The sequence below is a fragment of the Salvelinus fontinalis genome, unplaced genomic scaffold, assembly GCF_029448725.1.
Source record: "Salvelinus fontinalis isolate EN_2023a unplaced genomic scaffold, ASM2944872v1 scaffold_0676, whole genome shotgun sequence".
NCBI classification, from domain to species: Eukaryota; Metazoa; Chordata; class Actinopteri; order Salmoniformes; family Salmonidae; genus Salvelinus; species Salvelinus fontinalis.
Window position 1 is genome coordinate 1 of NW_026600885.1, and position 12,500 is coordinate 12,500.

General features: G+C 52.3%; 4 non-coding genes and 3 pseudogenes across 4 annotated transcripts; all 7 read right to left on the reverse strand.

Annotated features, from left to right (window-relative positions):
- Positions 1–151: 151 nt before the first annotated feature.
- Positions 152–342, reverse strand: LOC129847002 (U2 spliceosomal RNA). The gene has a single exon (XR_008758341.1). It is a non-coding gene; the product is annotated as a U2 spliceosomal RNA (small nuclear RNA).
- Positions 343–714: 372 nt separating this feature from the next.
- LOC129847005 (U5 spliceosomal RNA) lies at positions 715–831 on the reverse strand. Its single transcript, XR_008758342.1, has one exon. It is a non-coding gene; the product is annotated as a U5 spliceosomal RNA (small nuclear RNA).
- A 409-nt stretch (positions 832–1,240) lies between these two features.
- LOC129846990 (U2 spliceosomal RNA) lies at positions 1,241–1,465 on the reverse strand (annotated as a pseudogene).
- A 2,488-nt stretch (positions 1,466–3,953) lies between these two features.
- Positions 3,954–4,070, reverse strand: LOC129847006 (U5 spliceosomal RNA). Its single transcript, XR_008758343.1, has one exon. It is a non-coding gene; the product is annotated as a U5 spliceosomal RNA (small nuclear RNA).
- A 401-nt stretch (positions 4,071–4,471) lies between these two features.
- Positions 4,472–4,696, reverse strand: LOC129846998 (U2 spliceosomal RNA; annotated as a pseudogene).
- A 2,485-nt stretch (positions 4,697–7,181) lies between these two features.
- On the reverse strand, positions 7,182–7,298 carry LOC129847007 (U5 spliceosomal RNA). Its single transcript, XR_008758344.1, has one exon. It is a non-coding gene; the product is annotated as a U5 spliceosomal RNA (small nuclear RNA).
- A 389-nt stretch (positions 7,299–7,687) lies between these two features.
- LOC129846989 (U2 spliceosomal RNA) lies at positions 7,688–7,857 on the reverse strand (annotated as a pseudogene).
- Positions 7,858–12,500: the final 4,643 nt, after the last annotated feature.

Consider the following 12,500-nt stretch of genomic DNA (forward strand, 5'->3'; position numbering starts at 1 on the left):
ACACTGTGTGCTAGGCATAATAGAAGGACAACGGGAGGGTTATGTAAAATGGCGGGAAACGGGGGAACCCACGAAGAGCGCTTCGCCCTACTTTCACTTTGGATGTTTTTTTTCCCCTTTCTTTTCTTGACAACGGGAGGAATGTGTGTGTGTGTGTTGCACCGTTCCCGGAGGTACTGCAATACCGGGTCGATGCGTGGAGCGGACGGAGCAAGCCCCATTTCCGACTCCCTGTTCGAAAAATCCATTTAATATGTAGTCCCCCGATGGGGGACGTATCAGATATTAAACTGATAAGAACAGATACTACACTTGATCTTAGCCAAAAGGCCGAGAAGCGATAACCCACAAATGGTACCCTGCAGCCGCCGGGCACCCGGGGGTCTCGGCAGACTTTGGCGGTTCGGCAAAAGGTGGCTCCTCCTCCCCCCCCCCCCCCACCCCTTCCGACAGACAGACAGGCGGGTGTTTTTTATTTTTGAAAGTCGCCAATGCGTCTTGAAGTCACTAGCTCTTTACGCCGCCTAGTGCGACGACGACTATTTGTTCAAAGCCCGGCAAATACGCCAGTCGTCCGTCCGTCCGTCCGTCGGGCTTGAACTCAATTGCCCTTAGCGACTAGTCAAACGCATGAGCAACAAGTCTCTGCTGCGGCGGCGGCGTCGTCGTCATCATCATCATCTCTGTCAATTTCTCTTGAAACAAGATATAGCGGGCTCTGCCAGAAGCAAAGCCCTTCCAAAAATACTTTGAACTCATAAGTGTTCCTCTCCACGGAAGTCTTTAGTAAAAGGCGAAAGGCTTGTGCGTAATGAAGAGAAACCAGAGTCGTATGGAAGTCAGAAGTCGGGGCCCCGAGACACACTCTGTGCACTACTAGGCTGGGATCTCGCGGGTGGGTAGTCACCCAACCCACTCGGACAACTTTTCCACGGCTGTGTGTGGGTAAAAAGTCACAGACAGACAGACAGAGACAGACAGACACACAGAGACAGACAGACAGACAGACAGACAGACAGACAGACAGACAGACAGACAGACAGTCTCACTCACTCACTCACTCACTCACTCACTCACTCACTCACTCACTATCCTGACCAACGTTTTTTTTTTTTTTTTTTTTTTTTTTTAAGTAAAATGGCGGGAAACGGGGGAACCCACGAAGAGCGCTTCGCCCTACTTTCACTTTGGATGTTTTTTTTCCCCTTTCTTTTCTTGACAACGGGAGGAATGTGTGTGTGTGTGTTGCACCGTTCCCGGAGGTACTGCAATACCGGGTCGATGCGTGGAGCGGACGGAGCAAGCCCCATTTCCGACTCCCTGTTCGAAAAATCCATTTAATATGTAGTCCCCCGATGGGGGACGTATCAGATATTAAACTGATAAGAACAGATTTTTTTTTTTTTAAGTTTTTATTTACATTCAACAAACCACCACAATCTTACATCAAAACAAAAATATATATACTTCTAACCAACAACAAAATTCCTCATCTCAAAACCTACTAATAAACAATAACCAAAACCTAAACCAATAATCATGGGATCAATTTTCACTTGGGACCATCTCCCTGCCCCTGCCCCCCCCTCAATGCCATCCCTTCATCCTCGTCCAGACTACTGACCGGGGACCCCACGTCCCCATACAGGTAACCTGTACCTCCCTCCATCGCCCAGCTCAGTGCCATCACCGGGAGTTCCAGCTCCTCCAGTGGTGTAAACGAGGATGAACGAGAGGGAGCCCACGAAGGCCCTGCTTCTTCTCCCTCCCTTTCCCCCCTCTCACCACTTTTCCCCCTACCGCTACCCAACGGTTCCACCCTTTTTTTCTTTTTCTTTTTGTATGCTGTATCCCACGGGTTATTTTCCCCTCCCCCATAATCTCTCTCCTCGGGCAAACCCCTGTCCTTAATATAGTCCTCATAATCCTTTACCACCTCCTCATATTCACCTTCCTTCCATCCCTTAATCGGTCCTCTCTCCCACACCCTTTCCAGCACCATTCTATCTATTTCTCTTTTAACCTTCTCCTCCCTCTCCTCTTCTGTCCCGGCTTGTCTCTCCCCTCCTACCTCCTCCTCTCTCCCCTTCTCCTTCCTTTTTTTCCCTTTTTCCTCCTTCCCTTCCTCCCCCTCTGTCCCGACCACCCCTACTTCCATCTCACACTCCCCTGCCCCAACCACCTCTCCTTCTGCCCCAGCCTCCTCTCCTTCTATCCCGGCCCTACCATCCTGCTCCCCCGACGAACCCTTCTTCCTAATCTCCTTCTCAAAGCCCCTCTTCACCCTCTCCAAATCCCCTGCCCTCCAACCCTTCCCCGGCCCCCTCCCGCCTTTCTTCTCCCTCAGCGTTCCAAGGAGTTCCTTTTTCTGCCCCATGTCCAAACCCTCCTCTTCTACTTCCTTCCCCTCTGTCCCGACCACCTCTCCTTCCATCTCGACCACCTCTCCTTCTTTCCCGGCCACCTCTCCTTCTTTCCCGGCCACCTCTTCTTCTGTCCCGTCCCTCTTCTTCTCTTTCTCCTCTTCTCTCTGTGTCTCCCTCGGTGCAGTTCCTCCTCCTCTGCCACCCCCTCCTGCGCGCTCCTCTCCACTTCTACCCCCATCCCCAGCTCTCGCTCCCCCCCCAGCTGCAGACGCGTATGACCTCCGCCTGGCGGGGCAGTCCCGCCACAGGTGCTCCACTGAGCCACACCCGTGGCATGTCTTAGGCTCGGCACAGTCCCTCGCCTCGTGCCCACCGGACCCACAGAACCTGCACTTTCTTTCACTACACGAGGCGAGGGTATGTCCATAGGCCATACAACGCCTGCAATACGGGGGCTGACGTGCGTAATGCACCGTCCCCCTGTCAGCCCCCAGGGAGAACATAGCCGGAGGATGGAGGTAACCATCCAATCCTTCAGAGTCCTCCCTGAGAAGAACCTGGAAACCTCTCTTCCCGTTCCAGAATCCCAGGGAGTCCCTGAGAAGCCTTGCCGATGAAACACTGTCCATATATCGCCCCAAAAAGGCCCTCACATCGTCATCCTTTACATGGGGATTGTACATAGTCACCGTGACCACACGAAAACTACTTTTCGCCAAACTGGTCACTGCATACTGAGACATAGGCCTTGCCTTACTCTCTTCCTTTGCCATCTTTAGAACCTCTTCATGTTTCCCTTCATTATAAAGGGTCACATCAAAAGCCCTCTCCAACGGATTATCTTGAAGACATAAAACGTCCTTCACCTCCAGTTTCAAGATCCCCATCAAAATGAATCTTCCAAACTGGTCTCTTGCAAAAGGCTCCTCTTCTTTATCCCTCCACGTAAACCTCACTGTATTGGCCAAACCTATTCCAGGTACCGACTTGTTATAACTAGAACGTGCCATTTCCCAACAAAAGAAAACGCACTTCCAAACCAATAATCCGCTCTCCAAAAAAAGGAACCCTCTGAGAAATACCCAAAAAGCCTTTTCTCACAAAAAACCGACCGACCACAACCTTTTCGCCCTCCTATCTCCGACCTTCTGACTAAGCGAGCTCTGGGGCACCTCGGTACCAAGCTTGATCTTAGCCAAAAGGCCGAGAAGCGATAACCCACAAATGGTACCCTGCAGCCGCCGGGCACCCGGGGGTCTCGGCAGACTTTGGCGGTTCGGCAAAAGGTGGCTCCTCCTCCCCCCCCCCCCCCACCCCTTCCGACAGACAGACAGGCGGGTGTTTTTTATTTTTGAAAGTCGCCAATGCGTCTTGAAGTCACTAGCTCTTTACGCCGCCTAGTGCGACGACGACTATTTGTTCAAAGCCCGGCAAATACGCCAGTCGTCCGTCCGTCCGTCCGTCGGGCTTGAACTCAATTGCCCTTAGCGACTAGTCAAACGCATGAGCAACAAGTCTCTGCTGCGGCGGCGGCGTCGTCGTCATCATCATCATCTCTGTCAATTTCTCTTGAAACAAGATATAGCGGGCTCTGCCAGAAGCAAAGCCCTTCCAAAAATACTTTGAACTCATAAGTGTTCCTCTCCACGGAAGTCTTTAGTAAAAGGCGAAAGGCTTGTGCGTAATGAAGAGAAACCAGAGTCGTATGGAAGTCAGAAGTCGGGGCCCCGAGACACACTCTGTGCACTACTAGGCTGGGATCTCGCGGGTGGGTAGTCACCCAACCCACTCGGACAACTTTTCCACGGCTGTGTGTGGGTAAAAAGTCACAGACAGACAGACAGAGACAGACAGACAGACAGAGACAGACAGACAGACAGACAGACAGACAGACAGACAGACAGACAGTCTCACTCACTCACTCACTCACTCACTCACTCACTCACTCACTCACTATCCTGACCAACGTTTTTTTTTTTTTTTTTTTTTTTTTTTAAGTAAAATGGCGGGAAACGGGGGAACCCACGAAGAGCGCTTCGCCCTACTTTCACTTTGGATGTTTTTTTTCCCCTTTCTTTTCTTGACAACGGGAGGAATGTGTGTGTGTGTGTTGCACCGTTCCCGGAGGTACTGCAATACCGGGTCGATGCGTGGAGCGGACGGAGCAAGCCCCATTTCCGACTCCCTGTTCAAAAAATCCATTTAATATGTAGTCCCCCGATGGGGGACGTATCAGATATTAAACTGATAAGAACAGATTTTTTTTTTTTAAAGTTTTTATTTACATTCAACAAACCACCACAATCTTACATCAAAACAAAAATATATATACTTCTAACCAACAACAAAATTCCTCATCTCAAAACCTACTAATAAACAATAACCAAAACCTAAACCAATAATCATGGGATCAATTTTCACTTGGGACCATCTCCCTGCCCCTGCCCCCCCCTCAATGCCATCCCTTCATCCTCGTCCAGACTACTGACCGGGGACCCCACGTCCCCATACAGGTAACCTGTACCTCCCTCCATCGCCCAGCTCAGTGCCATCACCGGGAGTTCCAGCTCCTCCAGTGGTGTAAACGAGGATGAACGAGAGGGAGCCCACGAAGGCCCTGCTTCTTCTCCCTCCCTTTCCCCCCTCTCACCACTTTTCCCCCTACCGCTACCCAACGGTTCCACCCTTTTTTTCTTTTTCTTTTTGTATGCTGTATCCCACGGGTTATTTTCCCCTCCCCCATAATCTCTCTCCTCGGGCAAACCCCTGTCCTTAATATAGTCCTCATAATCCTTTACCACCTCCTCATATTCACCTTCCTTCCATCCCTTAATCGGTCCTCTCTCCCACACCCTTTCCAGCACCATTCTATCTATTTCTCTTTTAACCTTCTCCTCCCTCTCCTCTTCTGTCCCGGCTTGTCTCTCCCCTCCTACCTCCTCCTCTCTCCCCTTCTCCTTCCTTTTTTTCCCTTTTTCCTCCTTCCCTTCCTCCCCCTCTGTCCCGACCACCCCTACTTCCATCTCACACTCCCCTGCCCCAACCACCTCTCCTTCTGCCCCAGCCTCCTCTCCTTCTATCCCGGCCCTACCATCCTGCTCCCCCGACGAACCCTTCTTCCTAATCTCCTTCTCAAAGCCCCTCTTCACCCTCTCCAAATCCCCTGCCCTCCAACCCTTCCCCGGCCCCCTCCCGCCTTTCTTCTCCCTCAGCGTTCCAAGGAGTTCCTTTTTCTGCCCCATGTCCAAACCCTCCTCTTCTACTTCCTTCCCCTCTGTCCCGACCACCTCTCCTTCCATCTCGACCACCTCTCCTTCTTTCCCGGCCACCTCTCCTTCTTTCCCGGCCACCTCTTCTTCTGTCCCGTCCCTCTTCTTCTCTTTCTCCTCTTCTCTCTGTGTCTCCCTCGGTGCAGTTCCTCCTCCTCTGCCACCCCCTCCTGCGCGCTCCTCTCCACTTCTACCCCCATCCCCAGCTCTCGCTCCCCCCCCAGCTGCAGACGCGTATGACCTCCGCCTGGCGGGGCAGTCCCGCCACAGGTGCTCCACTGAGCCACACCCGTGGCATGTCTTAGGCTCGGCACAGTCCCTCGCCTCGTGCCCACCGGACCCACAGAACCTGCACTTTCTTTCACTACACGAGGCGAGGGTATGTCCATAGGCCATACAACGCCTGCAATACGGGGGCTGACGTGCGTAATGCACCGTCCCCCTGTCAGCCCCCAGGGAGAACATAGCCGGAGGATGGAGGTAACCATCCAATCCTTCAGAGTCCTCCCTGAGAAGAACCTGGAAACCTCTCTTCCCGTTCCAGAATCCCAGGGAGTCCCTGAGAAGCCTTGCCGATGAAACACTGTCCATATATCGCCCCAAAAAGGCCCTCACATCGTCATCCTTTACATGGGGATTGTACATAGTCACCGTGACCACACGAAAACTACTTTTCGCCAAACTGGTCACTGCATACTGAGACATAGGCCTTGCCTTACTCTCTTCCTTTGCCATCTTTAGAACCTCTTCATGTTTCCCTTCATTATAAAGGGTCACATCAAAAGCCCTCTCCAACGGATTATCTTGAAGACATAAAACGTCCTTCACCTCCAGTTTCAAGATCCCCATCAAAATGAATCTTCCAAACTGGTCTCTTGCAAAAGGCTCCTCTTCTTTATCCCTACACGTAAACCTCACTGTATTGGCCAAACCTATTCCAGGTACCGACTTGTTATAACTAGAACGTGCCATTTCCCAACAAAAGAAAACGCACTTCCAAACCAATAATCCGCTCTCCAAAAAAAGGAACCCTCTGAGAAATACCCAAAAAGCCTTTTCTCACAAAAAACCGACCGACCACAACCTTTTCGCCCTCCTATCTCCGACCTTCTGACTAAGCGAGCTCTGGGGCACCTCGGTACCAAGCTTGATCTTAGCCAAAAGGCCGAGAAGCGATAACCCACAAATGGTACCCTGCAGCCGCCGGGCACCCGGGGGTCTCGGCAGACTTTGGCGGTTCGGCAAAAGGTGGCTCCTCCTCCCCCCCCCCCACCCCTTCCGACAGACAGACAGGCGGGTGTTTTTTATTTTTGAAAGTCGCCAATGCGTCTTGAAGTCACTAGCTCTTTACGCCGCCTAGTGCGACGACGACTATTTGTTCAAAGCCCGGCAAATACGCCAGTCGTCCGTCCGTCCGTCCGTCGGGCTTGAACTCAATTGCCCTTAGCGACTAGTCAAACGCATGAGCAACAAGTCTCTGCTGCGGCGGCGGCGTCGTCGTCATCATCATCATCTCTGTCAATTTCTCTTGAAACAAGATATAGCGGGCTCTGCCAGAAGCAAAGCCCTTCCAAAAATACTTTGAACTCATAAGTGTTCCTCTCCACGGAAGTCTTTAGTAAAAGGCGAAAGGCTTGTGCGTAATGAAGAGAAACCAGAGTCGTATGGAAGTCAGAAGTCGGGGCCCCGAGACACACTCTGTGCACTACTAGGCTGGGATCTCGCGGGTGGGTAGTCACCCAACCCACTCGGACAACTTTTCCACGGCTGTGTGTGGGTAAAAAGTCACAGACAGACAGACAGAGACAGACAGACAGAGACAGACAGACAGACAGACAGACAGACAGACAGACAGACAGACAGTCTCACTCACTCACTCACTCACTCACTCACTCACTCACTATCCTGACCAACGTTTTTTTTTTTTTTTTTTTTTTTTTTTAAGTAAAATGGCGGGAAACGGGGGAACCCACGAAGAGCGCTTCGCCCTACTTTCACTTTGGATGTTTTTTTTCCCCTTTCTTTTCTTGACAACGGGAGGAATGTGTGTGTGTGTGTTGCACCGTTCCCGGAGGTACTGCAATACCGGGTCGATGCGTGGAGCGGACGGAGCAAGCCCCATTTCCGACTCCCTGTTCGAAAAATCCATTTAATATGTAGTCCCCCGATGGGGGACGTATCAGATATTAAACTGATAAGAACAGATGATGATTCAAAGCTTTTATTCTTACATTTCAACCATTACATTGTGAAAAATTCCACTTCTTTTAACATATTATCTGCCCATTTTCAAAAAACAAAAAAACAAAACTTGTAGACATTATACAACTCATCTGTTTTCAACATAACCTTGACCTCCTTTCTCTCTGGTTAGAGATATACCCCCATCACCAACCCCCAGTTGTCCATGGTACTTCAGCACCAATCCTGTAAACTCACGCCATCAGTAGGTTTATGCATTCCCCATCCCAACCTACTTTCTATACCTTATCTACCTACCCAGCCCCAACCCTCCTTTCCACCTCTCTAAGGCGGCATGGTGGCCCCACCTCCTCTCCTCCCTTCTTATCCTCCCCCTCAAATCACCCTCCACTCTCCTCACTATCGTCTCCACCCCCCAGTCTGCCCCCGACTTAACCAGCCCCTGCCTGGCATCCCACAGCCCTTTCTTAAAAAGACTAATTATCAGCCATAGCAAAAAACGGTCTCTACCTAAACCCCCTACTCTCCCTACCCCTCTCTCCACCCTCCCCCATGTCAATACAAAACCCCCTTTCACTCTCCCCAGCAAACCCTGAGCCCTGGCCCACACTACCCCTGCGAAAGCACAGTCCCAGTACATATGGCGTATTGTCTCCTCCCCACCACAAGTTGGTCTCGGGCACTGGGGGGACCGCGCCAAACTATGCCGACGCATGATAGATCTCACCGGCAAGCACCTGTGGAGACTTAACCAATTTAGATCCTTAAGACTATTGTCTAGACCCCGCGCCTGTATGTTCTCCCAGACCACAGCAGGGGTTCCCACAACAGGGGGTGCACAAGCGTTCCGTCTGACCTCCTCATACAGGTGTCTGTGGTCCAAACCTACTCGGGCGACTTCAACCTCGGGATGTGCTCGCAGCCACTTCGCCGCATGGCTGAAGTGCCACGGCAGCTGTTCAGCCCGAGGACCCGTGTTGGACCACACCATTATGCTTCTCGCCTGGTACGAGAAGAACACCCGCAGGAAATAACCGGAGGGATGAATCACTGGATTCGCGAGCTCCCTCAACAAAAACGAAACAAAAATCGAGTCCAGCTTGAGTGGGAAATGTGGAACTCCCCTCCCACCCTCCCCGATGGTTGTGAGCATGCGTGCCCTGGCGACATATTCATACCTGCCTCCCCACATGAACTGGAACACGAGCCTTACTAGCCCCCTCCTCATGCTCGCTGGCAATGGATAGATGTACGCCAAGTACAGGAGGGAAGGCAGTACATCCACCTTCAGGACCAGGACCTTGCCCAAGAAGGACAAGGATCTGGTCTTCCACATTGCCAGCTTCCTCTGTACCACGGCAACTCTCTTGTTCCAGTTCAGTGCCGCGGAGCCGGAGGTCTCAAAAAGGACCCCAAGGATCCTCAGGGCCCCATTACAGAGATATAGCCCCCCAGGCACATCCGTCCTGCCCCGCCATCTGCCAAAATACTTTACAGATGACTTGGCGAGGTTAAGGACCGCTCCCGACGCGCGGGTAAAGTCTCCAATTATGGCCAGAGACCTTAGCAGGCACGAGTCCTTGCATAAAAACAAGGTAGTGTCATCGGCGTACTGTGTCATCTTAACACACAGGCCGCCACTCCCAGGGACCAGCAAGCCCTCTACCCCCGCGTCAGCCCTAATGGCAGCCGCTAGGGGCTCCATATAGAGCACGAAAAGGAGTGCCGAGAGCGGGCATCCCTGTCTGACTCCTGATGAGAGGCCAAACACGTCACCCAGATGGCTGTTAATGCTCACCCGGCACCCCGCTCTCTCATACAGAGTTTTGATCCACTTTATATAGCGATCACTAAACCCTAACCTCCCTAATACTCTAAAAAGAAAAACCCTACTGACACGATCAAAAGCCTTAGCCTGATCAAGTGCCGCTACCATCAGAGGTAGGCTTCTATCCTCAACCCAGGCGATGGAGTCCCTGATCAGTTGGAGGTTCCACCTAATGGAACGGCCTTCCACCCCACACGTTTGATCCTCATGGACAACGTAGGGAAGGGCTGTGCGCAAACGGTCTGCCATGACCTTAGCTAGTATCTTATAGTCTACACACAGCATGGTCAACGGCCGCCAGTTGCTAAGGTCGGCGGCGTCTCCTTTCTTATATATAAAGGAGAGCACGCCTACGGCCATTGACCTGCCCGGGACTCCAGTCTCGAGAACGGCCGTCAGGACTTCGAGGACCACCGGTCCAAGCATACCCCAAAACTTGAGGTAAAACTCAGCCGGCAGCCCATCCATCCCAGGCACCTTCCCTTTCCCCATCCTCTTGAGGGCGCTCTCCACCTCCTCTAGTGTTATCTGGGCCTCCATCGCCTTTCTAATGTCCTCCGGCACTCGCCGGGACAAGTGTTCTAAGAACACTGTGCCCTGCTCTTCTTCTACTACCCTCTCCTGGAAAAAACTCCGGAAATGGTCCGTTGCTATCCTGACCATCTGCTCCGGCTCCCTAACTACCCTACCCTGTCCATCTCTTACCCCATAAAAAACCTTTCTTTCCTGCTTTTCCCTAACTGATTTGAAGAACCCTGCAGAGCAGGTCTCATTCTGCTCTATAAACTCAGAATGTGCACGCTGCAGGAAAGCACGGGCCTTCCGCTCGTGCACCTCCCTGAGCTGCGCCTTGAGGCTGGTAGCACGCTCCACGTCCATCGAAACACCGAGGTTACCGGCCTCGTACTCTAGATCGAGTAACCGTTGGAGCTGCTCCACCTCCCTTCTCTCCTCTCTCCCTTTCCTCTTACAAAACCTAATAATAAACACCCTAATTCTTACCTTAACTACCTCCCACCATTCCAACACCCCTCCACACATTGGCCTGAGACCCTCAAGCCCCCGAAAAAAAACTGAGAAGGCATTTACAAAAGCCCGCTCCTCCAGGATATCCCGGTCTAGCTTCCAGTACCCCCTACCGAAAAGGCAGACAGGCGCCTTGACCCATAGGAGAACCCCGTCGTGATCCGAGAAAAACACAGGCAACAGACGCCCAGACAACAACCCCAAGGACTTGGGCAGAAAAACATAGTCCAGCCTCCGCTCGACCCCCCGGGAGTTACGCCACGTGGGACCTGCCATCGCAGGAGTAGCTTTAAGGCCTCCATCCACCAGACCATGGCTTGCCATAAGTCCTTTGATAGCCGTCACACTACTATCCCCTACCCCTCCTAAATCTACGTTGAAATCCCCTCCCACTATCAACACTCTATTTGTGGCGCACAGAGGTGCCATACTCTCCACCATCTCCCTTCTCTCTGGCCTCGTCTGTGGTCCGTACACCCCTATAATCCTAAGTCTAAAATCCCCTAATGCTATGTCCACCCCCAGAACCCTGCCCTGTATTACAACGTACGTGCTTTCCACCCTCACCTCCCTTGTCCCAAACAAAATCCCAACCCCTGATGAGTGGACACCCCCCACACTCCACACCGACTCCCCTTTTACCCACTCTTTTTTAAACTTCTCTATATCCCCCTCATCCCTTAAATGTACCTCCTGCAAGAAACAAAAGGTAAAACCTATGTTTGATAAACAACTAAAAACAGCAGTTCTTTTAACAATGTTTCTTAGTCCTCTAACATTCATGGTCATTATCTTAATGTTTGCCATGGTTGCACCCTAAAAAACAAAAAAATCAAAACGGTGCAGGGCTCAGGTACTCACCCCCGGTGGGTAAAGGTCCTCATCGAAGTTCAGCCCTGGGCTAGCATCCTCCGTAAAACCCCCAACCACCCCACCCCCCATACTGCTCTCCTGGGAACCCCAGGACGCTGGGAAAGGGTTGGGGATGATGGGTCCCAGCGTCCCAGAACTAGCCTGAGCCACCTCCTCCCCCTCTAGCAAAAACATCCCCTGGGACGACCGGTTCTCATCCATCTGGAAAAGCTGGAAAGATGGACCCTGCGAAGGCACGGGAGCATCCTCGGCATTACTTACCAGCTCCCCAACCCCTCGTACATCCACGGACACAGGTTCTTGACCCTCTATCTCTAAGACCACCCCATCCACTGCATCCCCCCCTTGAGCCCCCCAACACGCAGGGAAAGGGTTGAGGCTGTGGATGGGGGGTCCCGGCGTCCCAGAAAAGGCCTGAGACACCCCATCTCCATCGGGCATACCTAACACTTGTGCCCCCCGGTCTATCTCCATCTGGGTGAGTGGGAGAGATGAGACCTGCGTTAACATGGGGGTCCCCTCTGTGGCACTGTCCCCATTCGATCTCACACCCCCACCCCTCCCCTCCCCTCCCAACCCATTCTGGCCTTCTCCCATCTCGAGGGAAGTCCTCTTCTTCTTTCTCCTCCTCCGGGCCTCCCCCGCTTCCAGGATCACCCCTGTCTCCTGCAGGGCCTGATGGGCTGTGGAGGCGTCCCTCTTTATTCTTGGTGTGTCAGGCAAAGGCGAGATGTACCCCCATTCCTCCGTCCTCGCTTGTGGGGTCTCAATCCCCTCTTCCATCCCCCTCATGATGTCCCCCAAAAAAAACTCTTCTATGGGAGCTTCATCGAGGGATGAGCCCAGCTCTTCCATTACTCTACCCACCTCTCCCGACGACCCTCTGACGTCTTGAGTAGCCGTTTCCATCTGGGTCTCCTTTACCACCTCTAAACC